The following is a 19,750-nucleotide window of genomic DNA, read 5'->3' as shown; positions in this document are numbered from 1 at the left end:
CCAACTGACAGTCCACTCACAGCATACCAAACATTCCAATGACATCACATTCACACTAACATTCCACTCACACTGGCTGAACAGCAGAGGTAGAGAACCAGGGAAGATGTAAGGTAAAAACCTTAGATATAACAACATTGCTGCTTTGTCAGGGGAACACGACTCATGCGTCCCAGCAGCAGCTCCGGAAAGGCGTAGTGGTCAAGCCCATAGGTAGGTGACGGGGGGTGATCCCCAACCCATCTCCTCTAAGCTACGAAGGCAGCTCAACAAGAAGCATCAGCCTTGTTGATTAGGGATCCACTAGCATCTATCTGGATACTTGGTGGGTGTTGTGGCCTGACAACAATATTCACTCGGGGTGGGAGGAAACTAGGAATTCAGTTCACAAATCCGAAAAGGTGTGGGTGGTAGAAGGGAGAAATTTCCAGGGATTAATGCCAAAAAGGCAGTCCCTAGTCAGGAAACTCCTGACGGGAGCTCCTTACCCGGCGGCCATCTTGTGTTCCTCTGCCTCTTCCTCCCTTGTGTCTGTCCTTGTGGAGCTAGTTTCCTTTTGCTCTATATGTGTCCCCACGTCGAGTATGTTCCCTGCTTGTGTAGCTAAAGATCATTAATGAGTGTGAGAAATTGTAGGTAGGAGCCTGGCTGTTTCAGGCCTCTGGTGTGGTGGCCATGTCGAGGTCAGGCACCCGGGTAAACTGAGTCACCTTATCAGTCCCTGTACAGTGTACCTTAGGTACCCAGGGCATAGGTGTACCCAGGGCCTACCAGGGGCTGCAGCATGTATTATGCCACCCCTGGCTGGCCATCCAAATCTGACACAACTGGCTGCTTGACAGCTGGGGCAAGGTGGTGTAATCACCCTTTGCTTTAGATATAGTATACCTATATCTAACCCTAAACATGGACACACAGATCTCCTATCAGTCACTCCTATGGCAGGCCTTAACAATCCTGAAGGCAGAGTGCTTGGAATCGTGTGAGATGGTGCTCTGGCATGAGCTGAGCCTGTCTGCGGCTTGCGGGATCTATCCCTTAGCCGTTTCCATGATATCGCATACCATATACTCTTAAGTGCATTATAATCCTCGCGGTTATGTGCCAACTCTGGTATCGCTTTATCAAAACATGTCGAGTAAGGTGTCATACGAATTGGAATACTAACCCCTCGCCAATTCTGGCGACGGGGTTAGCATTCCACCCTTCTAGAGGGACACGACATGTATGTAACCCCTAACCCCGGTTAAAGTCAGACAGAGCCTTAGCATCCACAAAATGGATGCTGCCACCGAGACACAAGTCTGCCCTCCTGCTGCTGGGAGTCCTCCCAGAGCAGGAGATAAGGACAAAGGGTTTCCTGCCAGGGGCGGTGCCAGCACCGTCCCAGACAGGGTTTTGTGTATTGTAGGTAGGCAGGGCTTTAGAGGAAGGTGACTGCAAGTGGCACCCCGGTGCTCACTGTGCATAGGCCGGCTGAAACCAGTTCCAGGGGCACTCCAGCCCCTGGCCTGGGGAAAGCCCGCCAAGGAAGTGGGTGTAACCACCCCCCTCCTGGTCCCACCCATAGGGCAGGACCTAGTCGCGTGCCAGCCCCCTTTTACAGGATAAAGGTAGGAACTGGCCCCCTTCCAAATCAGATCATCTTTGAATCCTGAAACTACTTTCTGCGAAAGGAACTCAAGACTTCTTCCTAAGATTTCTCCCTTGTGACTAAGGAGTAGTCACCCTGCATCCGCAGGCACCATCTAAGAACACTGCGGTCTGCTGCAAGTCCTTCCTCCGGAATCCGACTGCCCAGCTCGACGAGAACCGGCTTCCCTGGCACCTCTGACCTCTACCTGCATCATCAGTCACGCTGAGATTCGTGGGTGTGACGAGACCTCGAGGGACCGGCCATCTTCAAGACTGCACGACTTCTTTCCAGCAAGCCCGCCGAGTGAATTCCTGGTGAGTGCTTTGGGGTCCGAGAAGCCCCCACCCTGAGCAGCTCCAGCACCGAAGAGCAGCCCCCCAGCATCTCCACGATCTGCGTGGGGCCCTTCTGCTTTTTGCTGCTCACCGCGGTGTTTGGCTACTAGCCCGCTGGCTTGTGGCCTTCCTGACGACGCCCGACGACATTTCTGCTGCTGGTCTGGTTGCTCCAGACTGGCCCTTGCTTCCCTCCATCGGAGAAGTACCCTGGACCCTCCTGGTCCACCCAAGACGCCATTTTAGGTCCACCGCGTGGGCCTTGCATTTGCCAAGACTTGTTGCCCAATCCTGGGTCCAGCGACGTCGACAGCAAGAACCTTCGTGGGACAGCTCGCACCTCCATCCTGGTCGCCGACAACGCCTCCTGGTCCGAGAGACTGCAGAGCCCAGCAGCGCCCACTCACCTGACTGCGGTGACTTCGCCCGGTGCCATCCTGGTGCCCACTTAATCACTGGCTAGTGATTCAAGAACTTGGTCCCCTCTGCTTTCAGGTTTCCTTCTTCCTTGATCCAGGCTTGGATCCATCGAACTTTTCTTCACTGGTCGCCTGCCAGCAACTTCTTCCTTCCAGGCTCCTGGTCCGGCAACGAGATCCCCGACGTCTTTTCAGACCTATGCAGCTGCAGCCCCTGGGCTAGGTAACTTCGGCACTTCGGTGTCCCAGCATAGCCTCACTATCCTAGGGTCAGGATCCACTGTCGTTTTCTTCCTACCAGGTCGGGTTCGCCCGTGAACACTAACTTTGCCTTTACTAGCCTCCATAGACTTTGTCCCGCATCCCGCGTGAGAGTGCACACTCTGCACCCGAGTCCCCTAGGTCTCCTAGTAGTAATCTAACGATTCCCTAGTCAAGTCCTAGCGATTCCAAAGCCTATTAGAACTGTTACTTACCTGCTAGTAATTCGCATTCCACTTTTAAAGTATATGGTTTTTCGTGCCCCTCGGGCATTTGTGTATAACGTGCTAACTTAAGTATTTTCGTAAGAGTTTTGTTGTGTGCCTAGCACCCTGTCCTCATAAAGAGTACAGGGTTGTTGTGATTCTAATAAATACACTGTTTATTTTCATAACACTTGTGTGGTGTCCTTTCACTGGGTGTTCAAGGGGTAATGTGATGGTAAAACAGCTGGCTTAACACGCCCTCTAGAGTCTTAGCCTTAGACTGCTCGTATCCATGCTACTAGGATAGCTGGTCTATAAGGTTGACTTACAACCAATCATCAATAAGGGTTGTTTGGACTGATATATAGTGATCACTAGAATAGTGAGCACTGCACATCAGGCCAACTTCTCACATTGGTGAGCAGCGGTTGGGATTTGAGCTTGCTGTTGTTTTACCACACATGCCCTAAGAATATCTTGTGAAAGATCACATAAGTACTAAAGGTACATATAACTTAGCTTAGAATACTCTGAGTTCTACTGAACCAGCTGTTGTAGCTCCTAGGGCCTAGCACACCCTAAACTACAACTCTAGCAAGGGATCAGTAGGCAAACATATAGTGTAGGTAAGTGCACCATTTACACCTCACTAGAAAAGCATGTCTACCCAGGGGGAATCTACTGAGACTCCCCTGGTCAGTGTTGACCCTCCACAGGTCACTTCAAGATATGCAGCTCTCAGCTTTCAGGAGATGAGACAAATCTGTGTCTCCAGGAAACTGAAGCAGGGGTCTAACCCCACCACTCCCTTTCTGATAGGTCTCTTAGAGACATATGATGCCAGAAAGCTTTCTCAGTTACATGAGAACATGCCAGCCTTAGAGGGAACCTCTGGGGATCCAGACCTCCCCAACACTGATTCAGCAGTTGAGGAGGAGGATCAAGAGGTACTCTCTGGGGATGAGGTAGACAAGGGTCTTGAGGTAGTCAGAAGGCTAACTAGGACCAACTTAGACTTACTTGGGCTAGGATCTGGGGGACCCCCAGTACTAACCCGAAGTGGGCCTAACCTTGGAGTTAGGAGAGATAGATCTCTTTCTAGGGACTCCAATGGATCTCTGCACTCTAATGCCTCTTCTCAGGGGAGAAGGAATCCTCCACAGAGGAGATTTACTTCCCCTCAGAGAAGAGAGCATGAAGCTAGGATGAGACAAGCTGAACTGAGGATTGAAAGGGAAGAAATTGCCCTGGCCAAAGAGAAGCTTGCCCTGGCAAGAGAGCAGCAGATGAGTGGGTTAGCTCCCACTGGTGGCAGCAATCTCCCAAGAGATAGAGAGAAGGGTTTAGATACTAAACACCTGACTAAAATAGTGCCCCCCTTTAAGCAAGGGGATGATATCCAGAAATGGATGGCTGCTCTGGAGAGGGCCTGCACTGTGCAGGGCATTCCCCAGAGTCAGTGGGCAGCTATACTGTGGCTCTCCTTTGATGGTAAAGGTAGAGATAAGCTCCTCACTACAAGAGTGGAGGATGCTAATGATTACCAGGTCCTGAAAAATGCACTGGTTGATGGGTTTGGTTTAACCACTGAGCAGTACAGGTTGCTGTTCAGAGACACCCAGAAAACTCAGTCTCAGGACTGGTCTGACTTTGTTGATTGTGCCACTAAGGCTTTGGAAGGCTGGCTACTGGGTAGCAAGGTTACTGACTTCACAGGATTGTATAATCTTATTATGAGAGAGCAAGTCTTAAATAATTGTCAGAACCAGTTATTACACCAGCACCTGGTAGACTCTGATCTGACCTCTCCACAAGAATTGGGTAAGAGGGCAGACAAATGGGTCAGAACCAGGATTAGGCCCAAGAACCAAGGTGGTGACCAGAAAAAGGAATCAACCAAGCCTCAAGAGAAGGGTGGGAATAAATCTACAGATCAAACCACATCAGGGCCCCAAAAATCCTCTGAGGGGGGTGGGTCCCAGAATCCTTCCAACAACCAGAAGAAACCTTATTGTTATCCCTGTAAACAGGTGGGTCATTTAATAACTGACAGCAGTTGCCCAAAGAATAACAATAAGGAAAACATACCCCCAAGTAACATTCCCAAACCTCCTGTTACTACTAGTAGTAATCCCCCAGGTGGTGGGAGTGCTCCCAAGAACTTGGGTGCATTTACTTTGGGAGTTCCTGGGGACTCTGGCCTAACCAGGTCCCCAAACTTAGATACTCTTGTCTGTGAGACTGGCATGGGGTTTGCCAACTTCACAACTTGTCCCAACACTTTGGGCAAGTACAGACAGGAGCCCCTCATCAATGGAATGAAAGTTGAGGCCTATAGAGATACAGGGGCTAGCATCACCATGGTGACTGAGAGTCTAGTCCCCTCAAGGCAACTTTTACCTGGTGCCACATACCAGGTGGTAAACATTGATGGAGTGAAGAAAACTCATCCCATGGCAGTAGTAAATCTCAGCTGGGGAAGTGTCACTGGCCCCAAGAGAGTGGCAGTGTCAACCAACTTGCCTGTAGATTGCCTACTGGGGAATGATTTAGAGACCTCAGCCTGGGCTGAGGTAGAGCAAGAAACCCATTCTAGGATGGTAAACCCCCATGGTAAGGTTAGTGGGGCAGTGTTAGTCACAGCCCCAGTCCAAGATGTCCTCCCTGAACAGGTCAGGAGGGTTGTGCCAGTCACAACCCAATCTCAGACAACTCCCTTCCCAGAACAGGTTGGCAAGGCTGTCATGGTAACAGCCCACACCCAAACTGAGCCCCCTCCTGAAAAGGTTGGGAGAGTTGTGATGGCCACAGCTCAAACTCAGACAGATGACAGTGTTGTGAAGCCTGAAACTATGGATCACTCCACTCAGACAGAGAGTATTGAGGAGGAAGAGAAATCTCCCTTCCACCAGACTTTAGGAAAGGATCAGCCTCCTCAGGGAACTGATCTGACCCCTTGTGAAGAAACTGCCACAGAGGTAGTCAGGCCTAGCCTGGCAGAACCCCTGATGTCAGTGGACCCTTCCAAGGTGGGACCCAGTCTGGAGCAGGTAACCTGCCCCTCTCTACCCTGCCTCAGTCAGCCCAGGGCTGTAGAGGTCAGGGAGGCCAGTGTTGGACCCCAAAGGGCCCCCTGTCCAAAAGAATTTCCCAATCAGCAGATTAAGGGCACTGAAGCTAGTAGTCCTAGCCAAGTGAAAATAAAACATACTCCTGAGGGATCCCCCTTAAAATTAGTTAGGGACCTCCCACAGATGGACACTGTTGGGCACAGCCAAACCTGGGACCTGAGGGCCCCAGACCTGACCTGTCCCTCCAGTAAGCCAAACAGAGGGACCCAACCTCCAGCTGTAGGTAGCCAGAGGTTGACCCTGAGAGCCCAAAACAACTCAGTCTTGGAAAGAAAGGCCTCTATGGTGGATGATGATTGGAGGAAGCTGAGCCCAAAGTTAGTGGAGCCTCACTTCAGTACTCCATGTCAGCACCAGCCTTTTTCTTTGACAAAACACACCACAGGTAGAGATTCCCTATGGTGGAGACCCTCAGACACCCTTAGGGTGAGGGGTTGCTTAGTGGACCATGACATGGGGGGTAACCATGCTAGTGCTGGTACTTCCTTAAATGGCCACTTAGGCAATATAGGCTTAACTGGACAAGGATAGCCTTATCTCCTTTCGTTTGGGGGGGGGTTATGTAGGAAGGTAAATCCCTGACTATGGTTGCCCCCAACTTTTTGCCTGGTGTTTTGCTGGTTTTCTGACTTAGTTGACCTGGGACCCTGCTATTCAGGGCCCCAGGCCTACTGCTCTCTCTGTAAAATGGATTCCATGTACCTTAGGTACATATCTAAATTGGATACTGAGTCACCTTATCAGTCCCTGTACAGTGTACCTTAGGTACCCAGGGCATAGGTGTACCCAGGGCCTACCAGGGGCTGCAGCATGTATTATGCCACCCCTGGCTGGCCATCCAAATCTGACACAACTGGCTGCTTGACAGCTGGGGCAAGGTGGTGTAATCACCCTTTGCTTTAGATATAGTATACCTATATCTAACCCTAAAAATGGACACACAGATCTCCTATCAGTCACTCCTATGGCAGGCCTTAACAATCCTGAAGGCAGAGTGCTTGGAATCGTGTGAGATGGTGCTCTGGCATGAGCTGAGCCTGTCTGCGGCTTGCGGGATCTATCCCTTAGCCGTTTCCATGATATCGCATACCATATACTCTTAAGTGCATTATAATCCTCGCGGTTATGTGCCAACTCTGGTATCGCTTTATCAAAACATGTCGAGTAAGGTGTCATACGAATTGGAATACTAACCCCTCGCCAATTCTGGCGACGGGGTTAGCATTCCACCCTTCTAGAGGGACACGACATGTATGTAACCCCTAACCCCGGTTAAAGTCAGACAGAGCCTTAGCATCCACAAAATGGATGCTGCCACCGAGACACAAGTCTGCCCTCCTGCTGCTGGGAGTCCTCCCAGAGCAGGAGATAAGGACAAAGGGTTTCCTGCCAGGGGCGGTCCCAGCACCGTCCCAGACAGGGTTTTGTGTATTGTAGGTAGGCAGGGCTTTAGAGGAAGGTGACTGCAAGTGGCACCCCGGTGCTCACTGTGCATAGGCCGGCTGAAACCAGTTCCAGGGGCACTCCAGCCCCTGGCCTGGGGAAAGCCCGCCAAGGAAGTGGGTGTAACCACCCCCCTCCTGGTCCCACCCATAGGGCAGGACCTAGTCGCGTGCCAGCCCCCTTTTACAGGATAAAGGTAGGAACTGGCCCCCTTCCAAATCAGATCATCTTTGAATCCTGAAACTACTTTCTGCGAAAGGAACTCAAGACTTCTTCCTAAGATTTCTCCCTTGTGACTAAGGAGTAGTCACCCTGCATCCGCAGGCACCATCTAAGAACACTGCGGTCTGCTGCAAGTCCTTCCTCTGGAATCCGACTGCCCAGCTCGACGAGAACCGGCTTCCCTGGCACCTCTGACCTCTACCTGCATCATCAGTCACGCTGAGATTCGTGGGTGTGACGAGACCTCGAGGGACCGGCCATCTTCAAGACTGCACGACTTCTTTCCAGCAAGCCCGCCGAGTGAATTCCTGGTGAGTGCTTTGGGGTCCGAGAAGCCCCCACCCTGAGCAGCTCCAGCACCGAAGAGCAGCCCCCCAGCATCTCCACGATCTGCGTGGGGCCCTTCTGCTTTTTGCTGCTCACCGCGTTGTTTGGCTACTAGCCCGCTGGCTTGTGGCCTTCCTGACGACGCCCGACGACATTTCTGCTGCTGGTCTGGTTGCTCCAGACTGGCCCTTGCTTCCCTCCATCGGAGAAGTACCCTGGACCCTCCTGGTCCACCCAAGACGCCATTTTAGGTCCACCGCGTGGGCCTTGCATTTGCCAAGACTTGTTGCCCAATCCTGGGTCCAGCGACGTCGACAGCAAGAACCTTCGTGGGACAGCTCGCACCTCCATCCTGGTCGCCGACAACGCCTCCTGGTCCGAGAGACTGCAGAGCCCAGCAGCGCCCACTCACCTGACTGCGGTGACTTCGCCCGGTGCCATCCTGGTGCCCACTTAATCACTGGCTAGTGATTCAAGAACTTGGTCCCCTCTGCTTTCAGGTTTCCTTCTTCCTTGATCCAGGCTTGGATCCATCGAACTTTTCTTCACTGGTCGCCTGCCAGCAACTTCTTCCTTCCAGGCTCCTGGTCCGGCAACGAGATCCCCGACGTCTTTTCAGACCTATGCAGCTGCAGCCCCTGGGCTAGGTAACTTCGGCACTTCGGTGTCCCAGCATAGCCTCACTATCCTAGGGTCAGGATCCACTGTCGTTTTCTTCCTACCAGGTCGGGTTCGCCCGTGAACACTAACTTTGCCTTTACTAGCCTCCATAGACTTTGTCCCGCATCCCGCGTGAGAGTGCACACTCTGCACCCGAGTCCCCTAGGTCTCCTAGTAGTAATCTAACGATTCCCTAGTCAAGTCCTAGCGATTCCAAAGCCTATTAGAACTGTTACTTACCTGCTAGTAATTCGCATTCCACTTTTAAAGTATATGGTTTTTCGTGCCCCTCGGGCATTTGTGTATAACGTGCTAACTTAAGTATTTTCGTAAGAGTTTTGTTGTGTGCCTAGCACCCTGTCCTCATAAAGAGTACAGGGTTGTTGTGATTCTAATAAATACACTGTTTATTTTCATAACACTTGCGTGGTGTCCTTTCACTGGGTGTTCAAGGGGTAATGTGATGGTAAAACAGCTGGCTTAACACGCCCTCTAGAGTCTTAGCCTTAGACTGCTCGTATCCATGCTACTAGGATAGCTGGTCTATAAGGTTGACTTACAACCAATCATCAATAAGGGTTGTTTGGACTGATATATAGTGATCACTAGAATAGTGAGCACTGCACATCAGGCCAACTTCTCACAGCCTCTGTTAGCCCCTGCAGACTCCACTAGCCCCGCTGGTACCTGCATTTCAGGAGATCTTTCGTGGCTTGCACAGCCGCCATATTGGAGTCAGGGATCAGCCTAACGTGTTTCATGTTCAAGTCATTGACACTGTGACACTGACACTTTGCCATTACAACATCCAACTACTTTCTTTGGAGAACCCCAATATGATTTTTACCAAATGGCGAGAAATTGCCACCAACTTGTTCACTTCTGATCTATTCTTTCGCTCACTATTTTACAAGCCTTGCTGTATATGGCTTGAGGTACTTTATCCGAGAACACTAATGTATTTTGGAATTTGTGAACTACGGGGTCTTGACCCAACCTTCTAATATGTGCATTATATGTTTAAGGGATTCACAATTTATCTTACATGATGTACATAGCACCCATCACTGTAATCTTGGACTTTATCCTTCTGCTATTTATGCCAAACCCTTTTTTAATGGAATGCATCACATTCACTAGAGGTATTTCTCACATGAAGTAATTAGATTCTTATTGTACAATTGATTTTGGCACATGCATGCTCTATTCTAGCCCTGATTAAGTCATTGGTTATATTTGTATGATGAAATATGTGTTGGCTAGATCCTGATAAAAAAATTGAGAAACATAGACCAATAAAGAAGATCCACTTTTTCCCGTTGACATTTGAGGATAACTTCAGAGTGCTTGCATCTCAAGTCGCATATAATCAAACGATCTGAACTAAAAGAGCATAGAAAACTCAATGTCTAAATCAGCATGCAACATCTGCAAAGCAGGCCATATTTTGAGTACCTACTAAAATAAATTGAGGATTGTACATCCCAGCAATGAAGATAGATTTGCAGTCAGAACATTTGAAATATTTCTGAAATACTAGAGCTATTTTCCCAAAATCTAATTAACCCATCTCAATACCTATTCAGGAGGCAAGAATTGCATTCCTTAAGAATATGGATTTCCTGGGAATCTCCACAAGTTGCAGAGACTATCTTGATAATCCTACCACAAATGAAGAAATAGTTAGGTGGATTACGTGCTCTTATCTCAAACAGAGGGTCACCTGATTTTCAAATATCCTCTCTTGGATGCAAAATATCATTGGTCATTTTTCCTTCCTTGGAGAGATATAGGAAACCACTACTGAAGCAATTAGATTGATAATTCCAATTTAAGACAACAGCCCACTACCAGTAGCAGCAGTTCAATTAGGGTTTTCCCAAAGGGTACACATTCTAGCGCCAATACTGCACATTTTGAAACATTACCAAGAGCACTAGTTTCATAGATTACACACTTGGGAGTAGTATAGCTTGGAACTGAAAAGGCTCGGCCTCTTGGCAATTGCCCCAGACACCTCTGAATACATTTCAGCCGAGGAGGGACTGTAAAGTGTGGGGGTACTGATGGTGGGCTGTACAGAGATCTCCTCAGCAATTATTAAGCTTTTTGATGGACATTCACAGCAGAGGGGCTGTACTGTTCTAGTGACATTTGCAGGAAAAGCCTTAGATGAACTGGGTCTTCCGAGCATCTCTCCTAGAGGTATTGTGCCTGAGGTCTGAGAAAGAGTTTATCACTGCTGGATCTCTCAGCAAAGCATGGATGTGAGTCTATCCGGGATATCTCTTTGTATATTATATGTTGATGGTCCCTCGATGAAGAGGGCTTCATTTAACACATCTTATCTTTGAGAGGTGGTTATGCTGGCCATCCGTCTCCAGGAAGAACTGCCATAGTGGATCTTGGGTGGGGGAAGAAGGGGATGGAGTTGGCCCCAACTGCTGAGAGTAGAGCTGTGACTGGCACCCTTGTGATATAAGATCAAACACTGTTGCCCCTAGGTCTCTGTGTTACTTTGAGTGTGTACCTTCCCCGTTCCTCCCACTAAGGTTCTCCATCACCTGCAAAGATGCCTCACTGTACGATTCGAGCTCTGCTCAGCCCGTTCTGCCTCTCGGCCCTCATGTACATGTCCCTTGGCTCTTTCAACGTGGTCACCAGTGTGCAAAACAGTTGGACACTCATGCTCTTCACTCCTGCACTAGATCCACGTAAGCTTTTGATGTTAGTCAACTTTCAGCCATGTCCCATGATGGCTGCGCCCAAAGTAAAAATAGATGTGAACTTGAAAAGTAGTTCTTTACACTACAAGTCCTCCCATTTACAATAGTATGGTAGAATGGATAGGAACACCATGTACATTGACATGAAAAGCTGGAAGCTTTAATTTTGTCAGAGCAGGACATGAACTCTTTGATATGAATTAATGAATTTGATTTGGAAAGTTTGCTGTTACCCTAAAGGGTGTCCTAACACTAATGAATCCGGTTAAAGAAAGGGAAAGGTAAGAAGACTTGAAGAACAGGTTTTCAGACGTTTTCCAAAATGAGAGCTGAAACTGCATCTTGTGTACACTAAGAGGGAGTGCATTCTGCTGTTTGGCAAACAAAAATGTGAAAAAGTACTGGCCAGTGTAAGTCTTCTAACATGAGACAGAATAAGAAGGCTGAATACGTGTGAGTGGGCATTTGGGATAATATTTATGAAATTTTGTTCAGAGATAATTCTGGCCAGAATTGTGGAAAGCAAAATGACATAAGAAAGCAACTTAAAATAGAGCACTTAGTGGCAAGAGGCCAATGTAGTTTCTGGACATAAGCAGAAATAGACGTGTGGGAAGGAAGACATAGGATGTGGTGAGATACTGCAATTCTGAACCACATGGAGTCAGTTAAGCAGGATGCCTGGGTATAGAGAATTTCAGCAGTCCACGCCAGAAGTGATGAGGGTTTCTTCTACAGTGTTTCTGGAGGAAATGAGAAGCAAAGGGATAATTTTGCTTAACATTCGAAAGTAGTAAAACCAGGAGGCAGAAACCGGGCTAATTTGATAAGACTAAAAATAAGAGAGAAGTCAGAAAAGATTCCCATGTTTCTGGCAACAGTGACAGGAACATGGGTGACTCCAAGCTCTGTGAACCACAGAGAAGACCAGATGGATGTTCCAAAAATTAGAACCTCGGTCTTGTCAAAGTTACATTTAAGGCAGTTAATTGATATTCAGTCAGCTACCACTCGCGCATAATGGGAAAATCTAGGGTGTCTTTTTTTAATTACTGCTAAGGATACAATAAATTGTGTATCATGAGCACATAAGGTCAAAGCTCTCTATGTGAGCAGAAGGATATTTGCTTTCAACTCGCACAGAAATGGGTTCTTCAATACTCCAGGCAACAAACTGAATGCCTAGTTTATTGTTTGTCCACAACAGTTGTCTTCTGAAGTCACCGCTGCATGGTGACTGATTCAAATAACAAGCCAACAATGGTTCTCCCATTTTTCAACACTGTACGGTAGAGCTGAAGAACACTCTTGTCCCCCCTTAGACCAGGTGAGAAGGGACCAACTCCCATTAGTGCTTGAGGATCCATTTTCACCCTCGGAGTTAGTAGTGGCAATTAGGCATTTGACCCCGGGGAAGGCGGCGGGCCCGGATGGGATCCCAGGGGACCTCCTGTTAGAAGATCCTATTGCTTGGGCCAAACTTATCGCCCTTATAATGAACTTGATTGCCAAGGGACACCCTGTGCCAGATTCTTGGAAGGGGGCCGAAGTGGTCACCGTGTTTAAAAAGGGGGCTAGAGATGACCCTGCCAACTACAGACCAATCAGCCTGATAGATGTGATCCAGAAGGTGGTTGGCAGGGTCATTATCTCTAGGGTGGGAGCCTGGATGGAAGAAGAACATGTCCTCTCCGGCACGATGGACCAGGTCTTTCGTTTTTTTGCCATCTATTGGAAATCTGTAACCATCAACAAGGGTAGTCTCTACCTCGCCTTCATAGATCTCAAGATGGCATTTGACCTGGTCCCTCGAGCAAGGCTGTGGGCCACGCTAGAGAAGATGGGCTTTCCTGGGTCTCTTTTGGGTTTGATTGTAAAGCTCCACGAGGGGAACTATGCGAGGATTAGATGGGGCACCCAGGGACAGCTGACAGATAGGGTGCCCGTGAGGAGTGGAGTCCGCCAGGGCTGTGTTATGGTGCCGACCCTCTTTTCTCTCTTTGTGAACGGTGTGGTGGACCATCTGAGAGAGGAAGATGCAGACGCACCAACCCTGGCGGGGGAAAAAACACCTACTCTACTCTTCGCGGATGATACCATACTGATCTCCAAATCCCCCGTGGGACTCCAAAAACTTTTACACCGTTTTAGTACCTTTTGTACGGATAGAGGTCTTACCATCAACACCTCCAAAACTAAGCTTATGGCCCTCTCTCCCTCTAAAAGATTTAGGAACAACTTCACGCTCAATGGGACACCTCTGGAGCTGGTAGATTCCTTTGACTATTTGGGGGTTCGGGTCAATAGTCGGATGAACTGGAAGGACCATCTGGCCAAAATGTTATTGAGCCATAAAAGAGTATCAGGGGTGACCTTGAGAGAATACCGGGAATCGTTGAGTAAACCTGTGGCACCGGCTCTGGCAATTTATGAGGGACAGATTTTACCGGCCGCCCAATACGGCTCTGAGCTGTGGGGGTTTGAGAATGTCTCGGAGTTAGTCATATCTGAAAATAAATTCTTGAGGGACCTGGTGGCTCTCCCAGTCTCAACTCCGCTAATCCCTCTACGGCTAGATTTAGGCAGGCGCTCCTTTAAAGACTTAGTGCGACTGCGCCCACTATTATTCTGGGTACGGTTGAGAAGGACCAGGGAGCTTACAAACTATGCTGCTGTTTTAGATGAACTCATTTTGCTCAATACCAGTGATAAGATCAGATGGTTGAGCAACCTGAGACAGCTGGTTGTGCATCTGGGCTTGAGCGATGCATGGGCTAGTCAAACGCCACCCCCTAAATTAGTGATGAAGAAACTCTACTGGGACTGGGTTTAGGCAGAGGCAATGCGTAGTGGCGCAGGGGGCTTGCTCACGGAGCGGTTCTTAGAGTTTACAGGGTCAAGAAAACTGGAATCCTTCTTAGACCTTATATCAAAGCCTCTGGATAGAGCACTTTACTTAAAATGTAGGTATGAGACCCTCCCGGTGCATGACTTCACCTCGGGGTGGACCAACGTCGGTGGGTTGTCGAACTCTTGCCCTTGTTGTGCTGCCCCGAATGAGTCTGTGGCGCACTTCCTCTTTGCTTGCCCCGCATATAAAGTTGCCAGGAAGGTTTGGCTAAAACCCTTATGTAGGGGGTTGGGTTTCAGATGCCACAAAATGGCCCTACGAGTTCTTAGCACAGATACGTCCTCCACCCTTATGGTATGTGGGGTAGCTAAATATTTGGGTAGTGCATGGCTGACACGTATGAGGAGGACGAAGCCCCGCCCCACCCTGCTTAACACCTAGCCGGCCTCTGGCAGGACACTTGATGGTACCTTTGGTTTGGTTAAAAGGTACCCTACCATTATGCACGGGGATAGTTATGTGAGATCTCATGCATATTTGGCTGTTGGGTCTCAACACATTATGTGTACTGTATATTATGCACACTATTGATGGAATTTTATTGTATAAAGTATTTATTTATGTATTTTAATTAAAAAATGTATGGCATATATTGTATACTTTTATGGTGAAATTTTTACCGAATAAAGTTATTTCACACGCAAAACAAATTTAAACCAAAAAAAGGACACTGTTCCTAAGGCGGGGTGCAAATTGTCACCCAAACGCCCATGGAAAAAAGAAAGAGAAACAGGGAAAAGAAACTAGGTTGAATAGGGATCCATGAGTGAAAAAGAGGAACAAGTCTTTCCTCATGTTGCTTTCACACACCCCGAAGGATGTCATGCTTCATCATCGGGCATTTGCTCCTCATCGGGCCAGCGCTGCAATGCCCTAGGGTCCCCCGAAGGGTCACTTTAACGGAGACCTTTTTAGAGAGATGCAGGATGGTGACTGCGGGTGTGTGGGGTGAGGGTCCTAAAAAGAGGGTGAAAAGTGTGTGCAACGTGAATGCAGAAAATCAAGGGGTTACTATACAAAGGTTAAAAACAGGGAGCAGTGTCCATAGTAAAAGTTAAAATTGAACCCCAAGGGTAGAATATGACCCCACCAGGCAGAACATGCCCGGGTATGTTTCGCCCGCTAATTGCCATAAGGGTCATTGGCGCTTCTTCAGGGCCAGAGACAAACAAATGGGGAGAAGTGCACATGAAAGGAAATTTAAAAAAAAGAATACCCTCAGAGTAAGTCAGGGCGAGCCAGAGTGGCGCATAGTCGAAAATGCTCCTGATCGCAACCTAGGAGAAACAAAACAGGATAGAACACAAAGAATGTGCATCAGTCCAACTTGATGCATCATAGTGTGCCACGGTCGTGTGCACATCATATCTGGCGTTTGGTTTCGTGCCCAACCTACCGTGGTATGCACTGGGGTGCCACGTGGGGCCTATGCTCCATTATGTGTGGTCTCATGTTTTGTGCATCTCTCTAAAAAGATCTCAGTTAAAGTGACCCTTCGGGGGACCCGTAGGGCATTGCACCGCCGGCCCGACGAGGAGAAAATACCAGATGATGAAGCATGACATCCTTCGGGGGGTGTGAGGGCAACAGGAGGCAAGACTTGTTCCTCCTTTTCACTCATGGATCACTATTCAACCTAGTTTCTTTTCCCTGTTTTTCTTTCTTTTTTCTATGGGCGTTTGGGTGACAATTTTCACCCCGCCTTAGGAACAGTATCCTTTTTTTGGTTTAAATATCACGGAGCATGGACACTGGACCATTAATGGCTCCTTGGTCCCCTCGCTTCTCTTGGGTTTTGTTGGTATAGACTTTTATGCAAAACCTAAAAATGTGAGGAGAATTATATTTTCTGACCTGGAAAGAGAATTTCTGAGTCTCTGTCCATAGTTCCCGGACTTTATCTTTCCGAACATGAAGTCTCTGCCTTTAAGTGAACCCTCCTTAAATGATTTGCAAAAATTTTCTATTTTTCTTACCTGTGAGACTGCGTAGTACCTCTCCTCCGAAAAGAAGAAATTACGTTCAGAAGATCTCGATTCGTAGCACCAAGTGTTTCCTGATACCAGTGCCCCCAGTTCTTGACTTCAAACACCAGCGCATTGGGTCGCAAAAGGAGGCTTCACCTGGTGGCAGTTATTCTTTGTCCTGAGAGAAGTGAAAGCATGTTATGCATAATATCAAAACTCAACAAAAAAAAGTTGCTCCATTAAAAATTTATTTTTGAAATGTATGTCATTTTTCTGATTTCTGTTCACTGCTAACATTAGAAAACTGAATAAAACGATTCAAGAAATTCCCATTTACGTTTTTGATTAATTTCTCAGAAATCTAGAGATACAAGCCAGAAAGATTGAGCAACACGTGACCGATCAGGAACAAATGTGGGATATTATCAAGTGGTTGTATATATTGTTGACCTCTGATACCCGTCTCCATCCTAAATGACTCGACGCAAGACTCCTCAATAATTTCCAAACTACTTTATGCCCAGATACTTGGACTTACTGAAATAAACCATTATATTAATTTATTACATTTAATCTATTTTGTTTTTAGGGTTAAATAAGCTGCTAAATGGGAGTTTAATACTTTTTTCATGCATCTATTTATTTTAAAGCATGCAGGTCCACTTCGATCACGACTTAGAAGCTGTTTTTTTGCGTGTAAACATTACGTTGCCATATAATCCAATATGTGCTGCACAATTTGCAGTTTCTGACAAAACTATTGTTTACAGATAATAACGGCTCTGACATGAATGAACACAATGCTCGAAACAAAGTTAACTATTGTCAGTTGAATTGAGGCATATAAATATGTGACAATTGACCATAAGATGCATACATCTCCAAATGATGTAATAGGAGGGGCTTTAGTCTGCAACAGAAAACGATGACCTTAAATGTAAATGGAAATATTTATTTCAACATTCAAGTAAATTCTTGTTTACAACTGACACTTTCTCAAACAACAATAATTTCAGGGAAATTCTCAAAGTTTTGAAGAATACCAAAATTAGCCTGATGTCTTGAATCCGCAATTACCTCCTAATGAAACATACATAATAGACATGGAATGCACTATTCTGCTCCTTAATGTAAGGAGGTACTTCGCACGGTACTGTTTTCAGAAAGCCTGGTAACCATGAAACTACAGACAAGTATTAGATCATAACTGGGATACAAAGAATAAACAAGTCGCTTTTTATTGCAAGATTCTTCTATATTCAGCCTTGTTCTGTGCTAAATGCGTGCCATAACTGAATTGCACACTTGTTGTTTTTTACATTAACTATTTTATTAAAAAATAGTTAACTGCTGTTGAATGCATTCACAAGTCTTATCTTTCAATACATATTTAGCTTATGTATTGTTATGGTACTGGGACCCCTTTTTTGTTTCAATGTCTCCTAAAATAATGTCGATGAAATTGTCTTTAATTGCATTGTATGCTATATAATTGTCTTTCCGTTAATTCTAAGTTGTCTTTCCATGCTGAATAATTTTTCAACCCTGCCATCCGAGTGGTCCATTACTGCCATATTGTTCCAGTGACCACATTCATAGCAAACACTTTAACAACAATCACAGAACTTTGGAGGTTAATCTCCTACTTAATGGCCTTGTCAGATCTGGACTGGTTTGGCTCAACCCATTTATGTTATTTTCCGTTGTACCCAGGGGCGGTGGGTGACATTTGAAAGTGGTGGGGCGCAAATTGATTTGCACACCGCACCGTAGCGAGCGAGCCCGAACCCCAAAAGGGAGGTATGGGGGGGTTACTCCCCCCCCCCCAAGAAAATTTTGAAGAAAAATCGTGCATTTTCAAGCAAATTTCAGAAAGCAGGAAGGTTAATAAAGCAATTGTGAAAGTGCAGTTATTACATTAATAGATGGCATAACATAGGTAGCTGCGTATTCAGTATAACCAGAGCTTCATACATTCCGTCCTATTACAGACTCTGATATTGGCATTAAAAGTACCCTCCAGCTTATCAGCGTCAGCAAGGTTTCCAACAGCATAGCACCCCTTTGCTACACACAGATTACAGGTTCAGCCACATGATGATAATAGCAACTCATTCAGTGTGATAATTAAGGGAGCAGAGCGCATGGAAAACATATTTAGTGGTGGGCCGAGCAAAACACAACGAACAAATTAACTCCTTTCATCTCCATTATTTCAAACCATTTACAGGGCTCAGGTGTTTTAAACCTTGTGAAAACAACAAGCTAATTTGGTGAAAGCATACTTAGAAATCTGTATTTATGTATTGTAATTGTAGACTGGACCAAAAAACGAGTGAAGGGGCTCCACCAAAGCACCTCTCCCTTAATTATTTATATATAAATTTCATGCGGTCTGACAAGTCTGCCAAAGCTGCAGCAGATGAGCTGGGGTGTTTACTCCTGGCCTGGGTAATGCTGCAGAGCTGAAAACTAAGGCGCTACCAGGTAACCAAGACTCAAGTGCCACCACAGCATCAATCTGTGCAACCATTCAACAACAGCTGGTTCAAATATGTTCTCTCAATGTTTCAAGCTATATTACAAATGTCACCAAAAGATGTTAATATTTCACTTCTGTTCTTGGATTTTCGTCACAATAAAATACACTGAACATAATCTTCACAAAAGTTATTTACAAAAGTGTAAGCTATTGCCATTATAAATTACAATAACTTTTATTTAAGTATTAATTATTTTAAAAAAATAAAAGCCTTTGCTATTTGTAATATCAATACATCTAAGTCACGTAAATACAACACATATTGCATTACAAATGCTATAGGTGTCACATTTGCGAAAGTTAAAACTATTGGCATTGTAAATGACAAAGCTATTAATTTTGCTATTTTCAAACCCAACACATAAATAAAAAAAATTGTCATTTACAATACCAATAGCTCAAACTTTCCTAATGCGAGACGGAGACCTATTGTATTGCAAATGCTTGTTTATCTATATACTCCGTCAGGCGTCTGTCCTCTAATGGGGAGGCCTCTGGGAGAGTCGCATCACGTGGAATGACCGCCATCAGTGCGTGTTTAATCTGTATATAGTGAAACAGTTCAGTGGGTGCCATTGTGTAATGTTCTTGTAAATGGGCAAAAGTGACGATTTTACCCACTCTCCTGAGGTCACCTAGTCGCGAGATCCCTATTGTGTCCCACTGTTGAAAACCCTTACTCTTGCCCAATTTGCCTAGCTTTCTCGTGTTCCATAGTGGGTTGTGCTGTGTTAGTCTTCCCTCCCAGCCCAAATGTCGCGTTACTGTGTGCCATATTTGAACAGTATGCGCAGTCGGCCCCATAAGGTCTGGTTTTCGAATGGTGGCCATTATTGAATGTATTGGCCCCTTGTCTTACAGAGATGGCTCAGGAGTTGGCCACCCTTAAGCCGTTTTCTAAGCAAATATCTTTCAGTTGGATAGTTACTGTCCATCTTTTAATTGGAGGTATTTCCAAACATGG

The 19,750-nt window shown here is 46.5% G+C and overlaps 1 protein-coding gene across 1 annotated transcript in view; it reads right to left on the bottom strand.

Moving 5' to 3' along the window:
• Positions 1-19,750, bottom strand: part of CFLAR (CASP8 and FADD like apoptosis regulator) — a 384,910-nt gene that overhangs the window by 331,946 nt on the left and 33,214 nt on the right. Inside the window, exon 2 of the mRNA XM_078680198.1 lies at positions 16,254-16,422. The gene's annotated coding sequence lies outside the window, so the exon portion shown is untranslated. The remainder of the gene's footprint in view (positions 1-16,253; positions 16,423-19,750) is intronic.

The sequence above is a fragment of the Lissotriton helveticus genome, chromosome 3_1 (genome assembly GCF_964261635.1).
Source record: "Lissotriton helveticus chromosome 3_1, aLisHel1.1, whole genome shotgun sequence".
NCBI classification, from domain to species: domain Eukaryota; kingdom Metazoa; phylum Chordata; class Amphibia; order Caudata; family Salamandridae; genus Lissotriton; species Lissotriton helveticus.
This window is presented reverse-complemented; position numbering and strand designations above follow the sequence as displayed.